The sequence below is a fragment of the Petromyzon marinus genome, unplaced genomic scaffold (assembly GCF_048934315.1).
Source record: "Petromyzon marinus isolate PM22_M1 ecotype Great Lakes invasive population unplaced genomic scaffold, UKy_Petmar_22M1.pri1.0 PM_G_Scaffold_9, whole genome shotgun sequence".
In the NCBI taxonomy this organism is placed as follows: domain Eukaryota; kingdom Metazoa; phylum Chordata; class Hyperoartia; order Petromyzontiformes; family Petromyzontidae; genus Petromyzon; species Petromyzon marinus.
Window position 1 is genome coordinate 5,030,426 of NW_027423046.1, and position 15,730 is coordinate 5,046,155.

A 15,730-nucleotide genomic window follows, 5' to 3' on the forward strand; every position below is an offset into this window, starting at 1 on the left:
TTGAGTAGCAGCGAGCATTGGAATCGATGTCCAGGTTGGAACTTTACATCGCGGGGCCTAGCCACGCGGGGCCTTGCCTCCTGCCCTCGCCTGATTGCGTTTACTTTAATTATCTCGCTTAAGTTTAATTTGTCTTCACCCGGCTCGCCACTTTGTAACTTTGTTTTATTGTAAATATTCACGCAGTTTTTATTTTTTTCACCAGGCCAAGCCCGCTTGAGCTGCTATACCGCTCTTGTTATCAGAAGCGACCTGCCCACAACAACACAAGGTGAGGCTTTGTCAACGTGTGTGAATGTTTTGACTTAAAACTTTGGTGACTGCAGGAATTTATATTCTTGGTTCTTTCGGTAAAGTCACGTAGATATAAAATACAATTAAAATAACATAATAAACATAAAAAATTGTAAATAAAGCAAAAAAACCCACGTTTTGATTGCAACACAAGTGGTCTTTATTTAATGTAATTGTATTATCTGTTATTGTTATTTTCTGTCTACGTAACTTTACAGAAAGAACCAAGAATACGTGTGTCAATGTCTATCGGTTAAAGATGCGCAAACTCCAAATATACAGCAGGCGTCAGGGTCGGGATCGAACCCATGACTTCCTGTATATCAGGTGAGGTAGTTAACATCTCACCACGGAGAGAGACACGCAAACTCCAGTTAGCCTCGGCTGTGTTCGTTGATCCTCGATTAATTACTTGGTGTAGTGAGGAAGCATTAATGCTGAGCAGATGAAGGTGGCCAGGCATGATTCTAGACAAGCCACCGCCAGTGTGTGGCAGTGTCAAGTTTGTGTTTGCAGTAAAGTGTATCAACTCTATTGAACACGGAGGTTATATCAAAACAATAGTTTATTTTTGTTTTCCTCTGGGACTCTTTATAAGAATGGAAACAGGAAGTTAACACAGCACACACATGCAGCTGAAGTCGGAACTGTTCATCCCAGCATTCAAGGACATCTGAGTTGCGATTGAACATTAATTCATGCATTTCTGCATAACACAGATAGTATTGTTTTCAACACCCTTTACTATGTCAGCTGACTTTAGCTCTTGTAAATATTCCTTTTGTAGCCAGACAGCCGAAATTGTGTGCTTGGAGTTTTGAGTTAACATTCATTTTGAAGATACGAGGTCTTTCAGGCATGTTTATAACCATTTGCCCTCTCATTGTGTGCCATCACAGCCCGTGTGATGCATTTGGGACACTTTTTCACTACATCATGAATATATGAATGAGTATAGACGTGTAAGTCACGTGTTACTGTGTATATATTCATTCCTCTGTGCATCGATACTGACGTGTCGATGGTGTGGATATTATTTTTTTCAGTCTGCAGCTGACGCTGGTCTGATGGAGCAAAGGCATTCGGCGCAGCTCTGTACGACAAGTCAACAATGCGACCGGTGTGCATACAGCACGGATCGGACTGGAAATTTGACACAGCACCAGAGAACTCGCACGGGAGAGAAACACTTCAAGTGCACTGTGTGTGTCAAGGCATTTGCACGGCCATCTGCTCTTAAAATGCACCAGAGAACACACACGGGAGAGAAACCTTTCAAGTGCATTGTGTGTGTGAAGGCATTTTCACAGTCATCTGCTCTTGTAACACACCAGAGAACACACACGGGAGATAAACCCTTCAAGTGCAGTGTGTGTGTGAAGGCATTTTCACAGTCATCTGCTCTTGTAACACACCAGAGAACTCACACGGGAGAGAAACCCTTCAAGTGCATTGTTTGTAGGAAGGCATTTTCACATTCATCTGCTCTTGTAACACACCAGAGAACACACACGGGAGAGAAACCCTTCAAGTGCAGTGTGCGGGAAGGCATTTGCACATTCATCAAATCTTCAAGTACACCAGAGAAAACAGGAGAGAAACCCTTGAGGTACACTCTGTGTGGGATGTTTGCACAGTCATCTACTCTTAAAACACACCAGAGAACACACACGGGAGAGAAACCCTTCAGGTGCACTCTGCGGGAAGGCGTTTGCACATTCACCAAATCTTCAAGCACACCAGAGAACACGGAAGCATCAGAAGATCTGCAAGGAGTGGAATCTGAAATCAGCTTGTGAAAGTCAAAGTGCCACAATAAGCCCATCCCTCATGAAACAAGAACCGGACAAAAATCTCAGCTTGGACACTTTTAAAGGTATCGAGGTGAAATATGAAGAGGTGATGGTGAAGAGGGAAGAAGTGATGGTGAAGAGCGAAGAAGTGAAGGTGAAATGTGAAGATGAAGATTCAACTCCAAAATGGGACCTTCACATCGATGGAGGCAACGTGAAGCAGGAGGAGAATTCTGACTGTGAGGCAGAGCGAGGCAACTCCCAGCAGTTTGTGGAAGTGGAGGTGTGGGTGGACTTCCGAGACAATCCAAAGTCAAGTGGAAACCCGGTAGATGTGTAAGCCAGAGACGATGTCGCTACAATAGGTGCACCTTTGTCACAGGCCTTTAATGACAAGAATGTGAAGTTGAACACTTTGTGGGCCTGTGGGTTGGGTAGATCTCTAACCAGGAGCAAGAGCCAATAAGCTCCCAAGCATTTACTATGTTATCATAATAATTGCTTTTACACGGTGCTTGCTTAATCGCCTCAGCAACTCGGAGTTTTGTGTCGTACCTCGTCTGAAACGCTCGAAGAGCATCCCCAAGTAGCAGCTGCCCCTGTGTGGCACAAGGTGGTGGCCCTGCACCAGCCTGCATGTGGACAAGAGCCTTTCAGTAGGGGGCAATGATTGATGCGTCATCTCAGTTGTGTAGTTCGTAGGTAATCTTGATTCGAAGCTTTCGTGACTGCAGGAATCCACACTCTTGAGTTATTTCGGTAAAGTCACCACGTGGGTAGAAACATAACAGATCACGGCGTTTAGATCACAACACGCACAATCGTCATCAGGTGGGACAACCACAGCAAGAGAAACTGCTGAAGTAGTAGGCACCTACTCCAGCAGTTTCCTCTTATTGCTGCTGTGCTTGTCCCACCTGATGACGATTGCTTGTGTTGCCATCGAAGCGCCCTCATCTATTATTTGTAGCGTCATGTTTAGAATTTGATACATTTTGACCCAGACACCAGCATGCAACGGCCGACTCGTTTTGAATGACGCAACAATAGTACGGTGTACATACACGGTTAAGCAGACGGTGCGTATTTGTAAAATAACTTCTTGTTAATACGATGTAACGTGATGCAGTCAATTTCGCTGCAGTAATTCAATGTTGTTAATATGCCCGTCAATATGCCCGTCAATAATTTAGAATTAATACTTGTCTGATTGTGCGCGTACATGTAACATTTTGTCTGAGGGTCAAATATTGAATAAGTGATGTTAGGACAAAGTGTGTGTGTGTGTGTGTTTGGAAGTAACCTGTACAGAGAACTCGGGTGAGACCCGTTGTTCTTGTGATACAGGTCAAAGGGTGTTTTGTGTTTCACGAAGCGTCTGCCTCTAGAGCAACTCATTGTCTTTGAAATAGGGAGCACGCTCGGATCATTCATCAGTTACAAGGCATACCACTTGAAAGTTACACGTATAGGAGGAGGTACATTCTCTACAACACGAATTGTAGTTTTGTCTTACGTGTTGACGTAGATTTTGTCTAACTGGGACTAGAAATGCTCCTTGCTGATTCACGTCTGGATGTTCGTACCTATCGGTTGAAGCAAACCCCACTGCTGTTGTTGAGACGCTGTACACCAATAAGGGTCCAACACACTGACGGCCTTCAGGCCAGGAAAGTCACAACATTTGCACACGAAGGACGCCTTCACGCAAGTACCCCATGCTCCGTTTTTGAAGTTTTAAAATGAAACATCTTTGAATTGTGTTGTGTTTTGAATTAGATGATTTTATTTCCTCATTAAAAGCTTGTATCAATTTACATCTGGAAGACTTCATTGAAAAGGACATTTCGTGTGAATTTTCTCTCGTCATTAAGTAGATGGCCTTGCCGCGGGTTCGGTTCAATGCGGATACAAACAGTGTACACACACACGTTATACACACAGTGCACACACACACAGTGTGCACACACTGTACACACATAGTGTACACACACACAGTGTATACACACATAGTGTACACACACACAGTGTATACACACAGTGTACACACACACAGTGTATACACAGTGTACACACACACAGTGTACACACACACAGTGTATACACAATAATGTCCACGTTGTTGTAGCCGAGCCCACGCACCCAAGGGAGGGAGCAATGGAAAATGAATCTAAATCAACTTAAACTCCAACCCCGTTCTGTGACGTCACCTCTCAGCATTACTTCATCGGCGTGAAACGTTAGGGGGAGGTGTACCTCGTTAGTGACGTCATGTCACCAAGGTATTCACCCCTCTTCCGTCCACCGCGCTCTTGAACGTGACGTCACGTCCGCTTGGGTCATTGTCGATATCGTTCCAGTGCCAATCCTTATTTGGGCAAAGCTACGCCCAGTGACCGGCGGCTCATTAACATAATGTGTTCTTTAAAGCCGTCGCGAGTTTATTGCGACGGGTTCAGCAATCACGGACATATGGGCGCAACATTAACATAATTTATTCACTCGATAATTTAGTTACGGAGCCGCACATTGTGGGAGGAGCGTGTCTCGTCCCCCGGAAGTGACGTCATGTAACCTGCTGCCGCGTGACGTAACGAGGTAACGGGAAGCTATCGCTTCCTGCACTGAAATCCGAGGTGAGAAATTCTCATTGCGATTGTGGTTGTTGTCGTGGTGGTTGTTGTTGTTTACCAAGGTAGAGCCTCTCTCTCGTAGGGATGTCAATTGAGTAGCAGCGAGCATGGGAATCGATGTCCAGGTTGGAACTTTACAACGCGGGGCCTAGCCACGCGGGGCCTTGCCTCCTGCCCTCGCCTGATTGCATTCACTTTAATTATCTCGCTTAAGTTTAATTTGTCTTCACCCGGCTCGCCACTTTGTAACTTTGTTTTATTGTCAATATTCACGCAGTTTTTATTTTTTTCACCAGGCCAAGCCCGCTTGAGCTGCTATACCGCTCTTGTTATCAGAAGCGACCTGCCCACAACAACACAAGGTGAGGCTTTGTCAACGTGTGTGAATGTTTTGACTTAAAACTTTGGTGACTGCAGGAATTAATATTCTTGGTTCTTTCGGTAAAGTCACGTAGATAGAAAATAAAATGAAAATAACACATAATAATTTATCTTTTTTTAAATGAAGCAAAACACCCCACAACGTTTCTATGGCAACATTAATGTTGAAGATGCGAGGGCTTACAGGAATATTTATGACATTTGCCCTCTCATTGCGTGCCATGACAGTGCTGTTTGCACAGTCACACATAGTCACTGTAAGATGTTTCTCTTGGTCGTGTTTTAGTTTGTTTTGCTTGTTGTGGTTGCACCCGATTCAAGAGCCGAATGGCTCACGGGACTATAACCAAAATAAATCAAACTGAAAATCAAAAAACTGAAACCGCGTGATGAATTTGGGAAAGTTTTTCACTGCATCTCCAAATATATATAAAAGGCAAAGTTGTGATTGTGTGTGTTGTCTGTTCAAAATGTTTAGCGTACTTCCCGACATGCAACAAACTGGAAATTTGCCATGTGGGTACTTTCCAGACTGTACACCATACAAACATTATACAAATACACTTTTGTGTTTTTTAGGGGGGGGAGCTCAATAATGTATAGATTTTTTGCACGGCAAGTGAGCTGTGACGTCAAATCTGTCACGTGACCCGCGCACGTGGAAGCGTCACGCATTGTAGTGTAGCGGTTAGCGTTGTCTGTGTGTCTGTGTGTGTGTGTGTCTGTGTGTGTCTGTGTGTGTGTCTGTGTGTGTGTCTGTGTGTGTAAGAGTAACACATTGTAGTGTAGCGGTTAGCGCTACGCCGCGCTACGAACCCGGCGACCCGAGTTCGATTCTCGCTCACGGCCACCACCGGCGACAATTATTTCAACCGCTTCTGGGTCTCCCCTAGGTCGACTCAGCCTAAAACGAGTAACTGCTGTGGTGTGAACATCGCCACTGGGGAGACAAAGGCGGCCGAACGTGGTGGATCCAAGTCCCGGTCGAAGCCGGGTAGTACACCTAGTCATGAATACATGAATGAATATAGACGTGTAAGTCACGTGTGACTGTATATATTCATTCCTCCATGGCTCGATACTGACGTGTAGATGGTGTGGATATTCTTATTTTCTGTCTGCAGCTCACGCTGGTCTGATGGAGCAAATGCACTCAGCACAGCAAGCCGGGACGACAAGTCAACAATGCGACCAGCCTGCATACAGCACGGATTGGACTGGAAATTTGACACAGCACCAGAGAACTCGCACAGGAGAGAAACCCCTCAAGTGCACTGTGTGTGACAAGGCATTTTCAGATTCATCGACTCTTAAAAAACACCAGAGAACACACACGGGAGAGAAACCCTTCAAGTGCACTGTGTGTGGGAAGGCATTTTCAGATTCATCGACTCTTAAAAAACACCAGAGAACACACACGGGAGAGAAACCCTTCAAGCGCAGTGTGTGTGTGAAGACATTTTCAGATTCATTTGCTCTTAAAACACACCAGAGAACACACACGGGAGAGAAACCCTTCAAGTGCAGTGTGTGTGTGAAGGCATTTTCACGGGCATCTGCTCTTAAAACACACCAGAGAACACACACGGGAGAGAAACCCTTCTTGTGCAGTGTGTGTGGGAAGACATTTTCTGATTCATCTGCTCTTAAAAAACACCAGAGAACACACACGGGAGAGAAACCCTTCAGGTGCAGTGTGTGTGGGAAGACATTTTCAGATTCATCTACTCTTAAAAAACACCAGAGAACACACACGGGAGAGAAACCCTTCAAGTGCAGTGTGTATGGGAAGGCATTTCCAGATTCATCTAATAAAACACCAGAGAACACACACGGGAGAGAAACCCTTCAAGTGCAGTGTTTGTGGGAAGACATTTTCACGGTCATCTGCTCTTAAAAAAACACCAGACAACACACACGGGAGAGAAACCCTTCAAGTACAGTGTGTGTGGGAAGGCATTTTCACAGTCATCCGGTCTTAAATCACACCAGAGAACACACACGGGAGAGAAACCCTTCAAGTGCAGTGTGTGTGGGAAGACATTTTCAGATTCATTTGCTCTTAAAACACACCAGAGAACACACACGGGAGAGAAACCCTTCAAGTGCAGTGTGTGTGGGAGGACATTTTCAGATTCCTCTACTTTTAAAAAAACACCAGAGAACACACGGGAGAGAAACCCTTCAAGTGCAGTGTGTGTGGGAAGGCATTTTCAGATTCATTTGCTCTTAAAACACACCAGAGAACACACACGGGAGAGAAACCCTTCAAGTGCAGTGTGTGTGGGAAGGCATTTTCAGATTCATCTCATCTTCAAAGACACCAGAGAACACACACGGGAGAGAAACCCTTCAAGTGCAGTGTGTGTGGGAAGGCATTTTCAGATTCATTTGCTCTTAAAACACACCAGAGAACACACACGGGAGAGAAACCCTTCAAGTGCAATGTTTGTGGGAAGGCATTTTCAGATTAATTTGCTCTTAAAACACACCAGAGAACACACATGGGAGAGAAACCCTTCAAGTGCAGTGTGTGTGGGAAGGCATTTTCAGATTCATCTCATCTTCAAAGACACCAGAGAACACACACGGGAGAGAAACCCTTCAAGTGCAGTGTGTGTGGGAAGGCATTTTCAGATTCATTTCCTCTTAAAACACACCAGAGAACACACACGGGAGAGAAACCCTTCAAGTGCAGTGTGTGTGGGAAGGCATTTTCAGATTCATCTCATCTTCAAAGACACCAGAGAACACACGGGAGAGAAACCCTTCAAGTGCAGTGTGTGTGGGAAGACATTTTCAGATTCATTTGCTCTTAAAACACACCAGAGAACACACACGGGAGAGAAACCCTTCAAGTGCAGTGTGTGTGGGAGGACATTTTCAGATTCATCTACTTTTAAAAAACACCAGAGAACACACACGGGAGAGAAACCCTTCAGGTGCAGTGTGTGTGGGAAGACATTTTCATGGTCATCTGCTCTTAAAACACACCAGAGAACACACACGGGAGAGAAACCCTTCAAGTGCAGTGTGTGTGTGAAGACATTTTCAGATTCATTTGCTCTTAAAACACACCAGAGAACACACACGGGAGAGAAACTCTTCAAGTGCAGTGTGTGTGTGAAGGCATTTTCTGATTCATCTGCTCTTAAAAAACACCAGAGAACACACGGGAGAGAAACCCTTCAGGTGCAGTGTGTGTGGGAAGACATTTTCAGATTCATCTAATAAAACACCAGAGAACACACACGGGAGAGAAACCCTTCAAGTGCAGTGTGTGTGTGAAGGCATTTTCACAGTCATCTGCTCTTAAAACACACCAGAAAACACACGGGAGAGAAACCCTTCAAGTGCAGTGTGTGTGGGAAGGCATTTTCACAGTCATCTGGTCTTAAATCACACCAGAGAACACACACGGGAGAGAAACCCTTCAAGTGCAGTGTGTGTGGGAAGACATTTTCAGATTCATTTGCTCTTTAAACACACCAGAGAACACACACGGGAGAGAAACCCTTCAAGTGCAGTGTGTGTGGGAGGACATTTTCAGATTCATCTACTTTTAAAAAACACCAGAGAACACACACGGGAGAGAAACCCTTCAAGTGCAGTGTGTGTGGGAAGGCATTTTCAGATTCATTTGCTCTTAAAACACACCAGAGAACACACACGGGAGAGAAACCCTTCAAGTGCAGTGTGTGTGGGAAGGCATTTTCAGATTAATTTGCTCTTAAAACACACCAGAGAACACACACGGGAGAGAAACCCTTCAAGTGCAGTGTGTGTGGGAAGGCATTTTCAGATTCATCTCATCTTCAAAGACACCAGAGAACACACACGGGAGAGAAACCCTTCAAGTGCAGTGTGTGTGGGAAGGCATTTTCAGATTCATTTCCTCTTAAAACACCAGAGAACACACACGGGAGAGAAACCCTTCAAGTGCAGTGTGTGTGGGAAGGCATTTTCAGATTCATCTCATCTTCAAAGACACCAGAGAACACACACGGGAGAGAAACCCTTCAAGTGCAGTGTGTGTGGGAAGACATTTTCAGATTCATTTGCTCTTAAAACACACCAGAGAACACACACGGGAGAGAAACCCTTCAAGTGCAGTGTGTGTGGGAGGACATTTTCAGATTCATCTACTTTTAAAAAACACCAGAGAACACACGGGAGAGAAACCCTTCAGGTGCAGTGTGTGTCCGAAGACATTTTCAGGTTCATTTGCTCTTAAAACACACCAGAGAACACACACGGGAGAGAAACCCTTCAAATGCAGTGTGTGTGGGAAGACATTTTCAGATTCATCTACTCTTAAAACACACCAGAGAACACACACGGGAGAGAAACCCTTCAGGCGCAGTGTGTGTGGGAAGACATTTTCATGGTCATCTGCTCTTAAAACACACCAGAGAACACACACGGGAGAGAAACCCTTCAAGTGCAGTGTGTGTGTGAAGACATTTTCAGATTCATTTGCTCTTAAAACACACCAGAGAACACACACGGGAGAGAAACCCTTCAAGTGCAGTGTATGTGTGAAGGCATTTTCACGGGCATCTGCTCTTAAAACACACCAGAGAACACACACGGGAGAGAAACCCTTCTTGTGCAGTGTGTGTGGGAAGACATTTTCTGATTCATCTGCTCTTAAAAAACACCAGAGAACACACACGGGAGAGAAACCCTTCAGGTGCAGTGTGTGTGGGAAGACATTTTCAGATTCATCTACTCTTAAAAAACACCAGAGAACACACACGGGAGAGAAACCCTTCCAGTGCAGTGTGTGTGGGAAGGCATTTTCAGATTCATCTCCTCTTAAAAAACACCAGAGAACACACACGGGAGATAAACCCTTCAAGTGCAGTGTGTGTGGGAAGACATTTTCAGATTCATGTAATCTTGTAATACACCAGAGAACACACACGGGAGAGAAACCCTTCAAGTGCAGTGTGTGCGTGAAGGCATTTGCACATTCATCAAATCTTCAAGTACACCAGCGAACACAGAAGCATCAGAAGATCCACAAGGAGAGGAGTTTGAAATCAGCTTGTGAAAGTCAAAGTGCCGCAATGAGCCCATCCCTCATGAAACAAGAACCGGAAGAAAATCCCAGCTTGGACACTTTTAAAGGTATCGAGGTGAAATATGAAGAGGTGATGGTGAAGAGCGAAGACGTGATGGTGAAAAGGGAAGAGGTGATGGTGAAGAGGGAAGAAGTGAAGGTGAAATGTGAAGATGAAGATGAAACTCCAAAATGGGACCTTCACATCGATGGAGGCAACGTGAAGCAGGAGGAGAATTCTGACTGTGAGGCAGAGCGAGGCAACTCCCAGCAGTTTGTGGAAGTGGAGGTGTGGGTGGACTTCCTCCGAGACAATCCAAAGTCAAGTGTAGACACGGTAGGTGTGTAAGCCAGAGACAATGTCGCTACAATAGATGCACCTTTGTCACAGGCCTTTAATGAAAAGAATGCGAAGTTGAACACTCAATTCCTAGGTTCAACCTGCAGAGTAAGAGCGAGCGGCCAGTCTTTGTGGACCTGTGGGTTGGGTCAATCTCTCACCAGGAGCGAGAGCCAATAAGCTCCCAAGCTTTCACGATGTTCTCATGATAATTGCTTTTACGCTTTGCTCGCTTAATCGCCTCGGCAACTCGGAGTTTTGTGTCGTACCTCATCTGAAACACTCAAAGAGCATCCCCAAGTAGCAGCTGCCCCTGTGTGGCACAAGGTGGTGGCCCTGCACTGGTCTGCATGTGGACAAGAGCCTGTCAGTAGGGGACGATGATTGATGTGTCATCTCAGTTGTGTAGTTTGTAGGCAATCTTGATTCGAAGCTTTCGTGACTGCAGGAATCCACACATAACAGATCACGGCGTTTAGATTGCAACACGAACAATCGTCATCAGGTGGGACAACCACAGCAATAGAAACTGCTGAAGTAGTAGGCGCCTACTCCAACAGTTTCTTCTTCTTGCTGCTGTGCTTGTCCCACCTGATGACGATTGCTTGTGTTGTCATCGAAACGCCGTGATCTATTATTTGTAGGCAATGTTTAGAATTTGTTACATTTTGACCCAGGCGCCAGCATGCAACGGCCTACTCGTTTTGAATGACACAACAATAGTACGGTGTACATACACTGTTAAGCAGACGGTGCGTATTTGTTAAATAACTTCTTGTTAATACGATGTAATGTGATGTAGTCAATTTCGCTGCAGTAATTCAATGTTAATATTCCCGTCAATGATTTAGAATGAATACTTGTCTGATTGTGCGCGTGCATGTAACATTTTGTATGAGGAACAAACATTGAATAAGTGATGTTAGGACAAAATGTGTGTGTGTTTGGAAGTAACCTGTAAAGAGAACTCGGGTGAGACCCGTTGTTCTTGTGATACAGGTCAAACGGTACTTTTGTGTTTCACGAAGCGTCTGCCTCTGGAGCAACTCATTGTCTTTGAAATAGGGAGCACGCTCGGATCATTGATGTTACAAGGCATACCACTTGAAAGTTACACGTATAGGAGGAGGTTCATTCTCTACACCACGAATTGTAGTTTTGTCTTACGTGTTGACGTAGATTTTGTCTAACTGGGACTAGAAATGGTCCTTGCTGATTGACGTGTGGATGTTCGTACTTATCGGTTGAAGCAAACCCCACTGCTGTTGTTGAGACGCTGTGCACCAATAAGGGTCCAACATATTGACGGCCTTCAGGCCAGGAAAGTACCCCATGCTCCGTTTTGAAGTTTTAAAATGAAACATCTTTGAATTGTGTTGTGTTTTGAATTAGATGATTTTATTTCTTCATTAAAAGCTTGTATCAATTTACATCTGGAAGACTTCATTGAAAAGGACATTTCATGTGAATTTTCTCTCGTCATTAAGTAGATGGCCTTGCCGGGGGTTTGGTTCAATGCGGACACAAACAGTGTATACACACAGAGTACACACACAGTGTACACACACACAGTGTACACACACACAGTATACAGTGTACACACAGTGTACACAGTGTACACACACACTGTACACACAGTGTACATACAGTATATACACAGTGTACACAGGGTACACTGTATATACACAAAGTGTACACAGGGTACACACACAGTGTATATATACACACAGTGTACACACACACAGTGACACAGCGACACAGTGACACACAGTGACACAGTGTATACACAGTGTACACACACAGTGTACACACACAGTGTACACACACAGTGTACACACACACACAGTGTATACACAATAATGTCCACGTTGTTGCTGAGCTCACACACCCAAGGGAGGGAGCAATGAAAAATGAATCTAAATCAACTCCAACTCTGTGACGTCACCACTCTGCATTACTTCAGCGGCGTGAAACGCCAAAGGGAGGTGTACCTCGCTAGTGACGTCATGTCACCAAGGTATTCACCCCGACCCCCGTCCACCGCGCTCTTGAGCGTGACGTCACCTCCGCTCTGGTCACTGCCGATATCGTTCCAGTGGCAATCCTTATTTGGGCAAAGCTACGCCCAGTGACTGGTGGCTCATTAACGCACAGTTTATTGCGACGGTTTCTGCGCCCACGCCCCCATCCCTCGACTTATGGGCCGGCCTCATTAACATAATTTATTCAGTTACGGAGCCGCTCGTGGGAGGAAAGTGGCGTCATACTACTTCCTGCTGTCGCGAGGTAACAGGAAGCTGCCGTGTGCGCGCTTGCACTGAAATCCGAGGTGAGAAATTCTCATCGTTGTGGTGGTGGTGGTTGTGGTGGTTGTTGTTTACCAAGGTAGAGCCTCTCTCTCGTAGGGATGTCAGTTGAGTAGCAGCGAGCATGGGAATCGATGTCCAGGTTGGAACTTTACAACGCAGGGCCTAGCCACGCGGGGCCTTGCCTCCTGCCCTCGCCTGATTGCATTCACTTTAATTATCTTGCTTTAAGTTTAATTTGTCTTCACCCGGCTCGCCACTTTGAAACTTTGTTTTATTGTCAATATTCACGCAGTTTTTATTTTCTTTTGTTAGCAGGCCAAGCCCGCTTGAGCTGCTATACCGCTCTTGTTATCAGAAGCGACCTGCCCACAACAACACAAGGTGAGGCTTTGTCAACGTGTGTGAATGTTTTGACTTAAAACTTTGGTGACTGTAGGAATTAATATTCTTGGTTTATTCGGTAAAGTCACGTAGATAGAAAATAAAATAATAAAAATAAATGAAAAATAAATTTTTTTAAATAAAGCAAAAAACCCCCGACGTTTCGATCTCAACACAAGTGGTCTTTATCTTTATTAAATTTAATCTGTTATTTTTATTTTCTATCTACGTGACTTAACTGAAAGAACCAACAATACGTGCGTCAATGTCTATCGGTCAAAGTCGCTAAGCGCGTGCCGCTGTTGACTCTGAATGTGTGGAGGGGAACACCTTCACCACGGGGAGAGAGAGAGACAGAGACACGGATAGCCTCGGCTATGTTGATTGATCCTCGATTCATTACTTGGTGGAGTGAGGAAGAATTAATGCTGAGCAGATGAAGGTGGCCAGGCATGGTTCTGGTCACACCACCACCTGTTTACCCATGGCAGTGTGTGACAGTGTCAAATTTGTGTTTGCAGTAAAGTCTATTAACTCTGTTGAACACGAGGATATATAAAAACAATTGTAGTTTTGTCTTACGTGTTGATGCCACGTGATGTGTCGAAGGCTCTCTAACAGCTCACAGGACAGACCCAAGTGCTGTGTGCTCAATGAGATGACTGACAGGCACCACTGCACCGACTTGGTTTGGCCGACGCTCCGCTCGTTGTCGTGAGCGTCGCTCATCCGCCCTCCGTTGTTACTGGAGGGCGACTGCCTCCAACTGCCCAGCAGCGTGCTTCACGAGCCTCCTCCACAGAGGCCGATCTTGACACCGCTGGTACCGGTCATCGGCAAGTCCACTCAGCTGCACATCCTTCTGTACAGCATCAGTCCATACATCTTTAAGAGGGTTATCGAAATGCCATGCTACAGACAGATGGGCAGATATGAACGAACAGAGCTAATGCATTAACATCTCAACCTTGGTTGGAAAGCGTTAAAAAGGAATGTCTTATTTGACCTGAACTGCATATTGATTGATTTGCATGTAATTTCTAAGACAATGCAAATTTGGCCCAATATGTACAAATCTTTTCCACTAAGCATACATGTTCCAGGCAACGGTTATTCACCGTGAAACGCGATGCAGTTAAGGACAATAAAAAACAACTAATACAGAGATCGTGCACTCACATCAGTCTGGGTTAGCGCGTGAGAGGACCTCCTGTAATACTATGATCTTACCAGATACGGAGACAAATTGGCATTAATGCAGATTTGAGGCTATGCGGATGGCTTTGAACCCAAAGCACCCTTCAATGGTAATGCACATAATAGAGACATGCTTTGTTCACTTTTCTAAACCCATGCTTTTAAAATAATCTCAAGCAATTGTCTCTGCCAGTCATATTTCCTGATCTTATTGCACACACACACACACAAAGATCCCCCGTACAGCCTTCAACAGACTGCTGGGGCAAGTGCTGTTGGTGAGCTATAAACGCCGGCACACACAGCACTCGAGGGGGAGGGTGGCCAACACCGCACCGGGCCGCCTTTGTCTCCCCTGATATTTACACCACACTAGGAAGTCATTCAAGACTACATCGATGTAGGGAAAACCCAGGACTGGTTTAAATATCTGCCACTGTTGTGTGTCATGAGCAGGAATCCAATTTGGGTCACCGGGTTACAGAGTGCAGTGCGATAGCCACTAAATTACCGCTCCCCACTCGTACACAACAACAAGAACAAAGATCCCCGGTAGAGCATTAACAGACTCTAGGGGCAAGTGCTGTTAGCGAGCACCTATGAAGGCTGGCACGGCATACGAGGGGGGTGGGTAGCCAGCACCACGCCCGGCCACCTTTGTCTCCCGAGTGGCGATGCTCACACATCACACTGGGTACTCAGATTTAGGCTGAGTCGACCTAGGGATGGCCCAGGACCGGTTCAGATAATCGTCACTGGCGGTATTGGCTGTGAGCGGGAAACGATCCTGGGTCTCCGGGTTCGTAGCGCAGCGTAGCGTTAACTGCTGCCCTACCGCTCGTACAAAGATACGTTTAAACACGCGCACGCAAATACACATTCTGTTTGACTAACACTTCTTTCAAACCGTACGTAGCCAAACATTTCCGTTGTAGAGTTTGTGGATAATGTTTGGAATTACCACAATTTTGACCGTGACACCAACATGCAATGACCTGTGCGTTGTGAGTGACACAATACTCTGTTTGACATCCGCCGTGAAGCAGAACAGCGCATAATGTGGTGAACGTTACTGGGGTAGCCAGGTGTGCCTGTCGGATTTGAACTTTGAACCTCTGCAACAAATAGAGAATGCGCTACCATATTCCTGGTTCTAGTCACGTAGATAGAAAAAAAAATAAAAGAAAATATTTAAAAAATACAAATAAAAATAATAAATTTTTAAAAATAAATTGATGATAAGATGCCATGGGTCGACTGACTGAGATGACTGGCCAATGCACCGCCCGTACACACATAGTGTGTACGTACACACAATAATGTCCACGTTGTTGTTG

General features: G+C 45.2%; 1 long non-coding RNA gene across 1 annotated transcript; it reads left to right on the forward strand.

Annotated features, from left to right (window-relative positions):
• The first annotated feature begins 516 nt into the window (after positions 1-516).
• LOC142921762 (uncharacterized) lies at positions 517-3,904 on the forward strand. The gene is made up of 2 exons (XR_012939647.1): positions 517-621; positions 1,341-3,904. It is a non-coding gene; the product is annotated as an uncharacterized LOC142921762 (long non-coding RNA).
• The last annotated feature ends 11,826 nt before the right edge of the window (positions 3,905-15,730 follow it).